The 3,547-nt window shown below is 43.4% G+C and overlaps 1 protein-coding gene across 1 annotated transcript in view; it reads right to left on the bottom strand.

Moving 5' to 3' along the window:
* SATB2 (SATB homeobox 2) overlaps positions 1-3,547 on the bottom strand; it is a 108,206-nt gene that overhangs the window by 36,667 nt on the left and 67,992 nt on the right. The window lies entirely within an intron of this gene.

The raw sequence follows: 3,547 nt of genomic DNA, 5'->3' as shown, positions 1-3,547 counted from the left end.
GCTAGAAGACTTTTATTTTAACACCCCTCAGCCCTGGCAGTCCCTAGAAGGCACTGGCAGGCAAAGGAGCAGGGGCTGTACAATGTTTGCTGAGTGCTCCAGGTACCAGCAGCCCCTTGGAAAGACAGTTTTCATTTGCTTTCCTCAGCTCAAAGAGGAAAGATACCAGGGCTGATCACTGTACCTCTTACGCCTTTTAAGGTAAATATGTAGGTTACTGAGATAAAATGTCTGTTTTCTCTTAAGATGTAAAGGTCTTAGGAAACAAAACAACCTAGGTGGCAAAGCTCACACTTCCTGATACATCCAAACCTCCCACAAACCCTGGTGACATTAAGGTATTTGGCCCAATTAAAAACCTTTTCAGCTGGCTTCTGTTTTTGTGCCAGAGTTGAAGCCTGCTACAGTACATCTAATGTTAATTTTTAACTAGGCAGACATGCCCAAATACCTATTTGTTAATGGGAAGGTTAACTAGGCAAAACAAAACTTTCTGAACTTTTCCTTCAGTTTTGCTGCCCTCCAAATCTTCCTCTCTCAAACATCTTTTTTGTACCAAAGACCATATTAATAATGCAGCCAAAATCCAGTCAAGACAACAATCTAGACTAATCATTCTTCCTGCCACTTACAGGTAAAGCTCTAACCAACCTGTACTTTCTCCCTTTCCTACCCCCGAAAATCAGCAGGCACTCCTCTGTACTTGTCTCTTGCCTATTGTAGGCAGGACCCACATAAAAAGGTCTACGTTTTCCTGCTCCTGCTAAGGTTAGCCCCCATATGAATATGGGGGCAGCTGGAGCAGACTGCAAGACCCCCATGCCCTGGAAGGCCAGTGCTAAACCCACCAACTGCCATCCACAGGCCATGGACACATGCCAGGCACAGCTCAATGGGTGGACTGACAGCGACACCACACTCTGAAATTCAATATTCACAGATAGGTGAGTTAGGGTGGTTGTGGGAAACACAAGGCAACAACAAAGAGACCATGGGAATGAAGAGGACTGTCCAAGTCTATTAGGACTCATTTAATGGAGGTTAATTTTACCAAAGGCCCTGACGTGCTTAAAGGGGTACAAAAAAGCCTTCCCAGTCGCTGGACCCTTTGACAGCAGCTGAAGTCACCACAGCCTCAAAGGCTATTACAGAGGCCTGAGAAACTGAGAGGCCTGAAATCCTGAGAAGAACAAAATTAGCATGTAAAAGAACTATTTAAAATACAGCTCTGTCCTGCATAGGTCTCCTACATTTCTAGCTCCACAGCCACATACCAGAAAAAAGCCTGGCCTACACACTCTGAAAAGCTGCGCCATTTTTTATTTAATCATGGAAATAGGTAGGGCAAGTACCAAAGCAAAATATTATGGTCATTAAAATAAAGTGTTTTATGTTAGAGGCCTAGATTCAAAACTGGCCTTGATATCAAGAAGGAGTTTGCCATTATTGTAATGTCTCATTGCAAACAGTGGGGAAAAAAGAAAAAGAAGTGTTTGTAACCACAGTGCCAGGGCGCTAAAACCCAACTGCTACTGTGGGTCTTCCTCATGCATACGACAACCCCCAGTAGCTCAAGGTCTCACCCCCACAGCACTTGCACCCGCCTGCCAGATCAATCTGCCATTCTCACCTGAGGAGGGGACAACCCACAAGGGGAGCCTGGGGCTGGCTCAGGGCTAGGGAAAGCTGAGATGGGTCACTGCACACCCTTACACCTGCCTATGCAACTGCCCCAGCACCAGCTGCTTCCACAGGTATCTGCCACTGCTCTCCTCCTACCCAGCACACCCAAGCATTATTCCCAGAAGTACTGCTAAAGGACATAGGTATCTATGGAAACCACGTTGCCAAATGCCATTCCATCAACCTCTCTGGCACCTTAACACAATTCCTGAAAGCACAGTCCAGCTCCTATGGCTGCTGCCCCAAAGCACCCCACTCCAGGATAGGTAACATGCCTGCCTGGGGAATGGCTGTGCTGCCTGTGAGAATGGCATTTGTCTCCTCAGAACTAATACTGGGCATATGGAGAAGTGCAGTAGCTGTGCTGCCTGCATGGAAAGCCTGCTGCTGGGAAGCAGCCTCATTTGCAGAGGTGTCCAAGTTGTCAAAACAGCACCTGTGCTGACTGGTACTGGCCCTCTAAAGGCTGGGAGAATGTTATCCAGCAGGCAAAAGGCGAGCACTGGGTACACAAACCTTTGTGTGTTGCTTTTGCTGATTAAAAACTTCACAATATTCTACAGCATTCTTCAAGCCCAAACAACACAAGGATGGGCTGCTTTATACTTCTAGAGCATGGTTTTCTAGCAACACTTAGCTCTTAAAAAGGCAGGTAAAATTTCCATTATTTGAAATCATGTTCTAGGTGTAGCTAGAACATGGGAAAAATGTCATATTTTGACAAAGGAATGAGATGGGGCAACAGATACCATTTTTATTCTCACTGGATCACATCTAACCTCTACATTTCCTTCTCTTACTGGATTTTAGTTGCAAAATCTATTGCAATAAATATAAGTAGGTATAAGCTGATTCTTTCATTAATCAACATAAATGCAGAAAGTGGATACACTATTTAAACATTAAGATAGTCACCTTTATAATTCTAGTTTCACTTAAGGGTAACTAAAAAATATAAGAGTTATACAGTAAGTTTTCCATGTAATAAAAATTAAGTGTCAAATTTGAGTTGGCAGGATACTGTTTTCAGTGGAAACAGTTCATCTCATGTATTGTGGTGAAGTGCACCCAAATGCAAGGTTAATTTGAACAAGCTCAACAATTTCTACAAAATCAACATACCTTCCTGAAAGATTATCAGTTTGCATATAAAACAACTACTCCCCCTCCCCAACCCAATGCCCAGTATTCACTTATTTTTATCAGCTGTGGTGACAGAATTCAATGAGAACTGCTCAGTAATACTATTATAAGCTCAGCTAACACAGGCTGAGACTACAGACTGCAAAAGCACTGAAGCAGTAGGACTACACAGGCCCACTTACTAAAGATCAAGAGAAGTGTTAGAACTGACCCATCATGTCTGCACAGTTAGAAATTTCAAACTCATGTTAGGCAAATGTCATGACAGGAGTTAATCATCACCTCTGTGCAAGCACCCTCGCTTTTCCAGAGTATACACCTGGGACTGCAAGCAGTCTGACAAAAGGAGAGATGACTAGTATGGTGTATTATGTGAAAGTTCTTTCTTAGTGCAAAGAAACAACCTATCCAAGAAGGTGGGTGGCAACAGCATGTTAATAAACACGTGCAGTTAAATCAATGAGATGGCAGCTGGTTTTTAGCTGTAAAGCATCATCTTCCTTCCCAGCACCCTGCCCATCCCTACTTTCTGTAATTTAAATAATTGCTTATTTAAGCCTCAAGGACTGGGATTTCCTAGGCAGGATACAGAGCACAGCGATTTCCAGCAATGTTCGAACCTCTCCACAAGCCCAGAAATTTCCTCTGTGTTCTGCAGAATGTAATGGATACAGATAAAATTTACATGCATTGTCTTTCTGTAACATTCTATAGTAGCCAT

This window comes from Chaetura pelagica, unplaced genomic scaffold (genome assembly GCF_000747805.2).
Source record: "Chaetura pelagica isolate M959 unplaced genomic scaffold, ChaPel_1.0 scaffold21, whole genome shotgun sequence".
NCBI lineage: Eukaryota > Metazoa > Chordata > Aves > Apodiformes > Apodidae > Chaetura > Chaetura pelagica.
The sequence above is the reverse complement of the archived record's forward strand: the minus strand, read 5'-3'. Positions and strand labels throughout refer to the sequence as shown.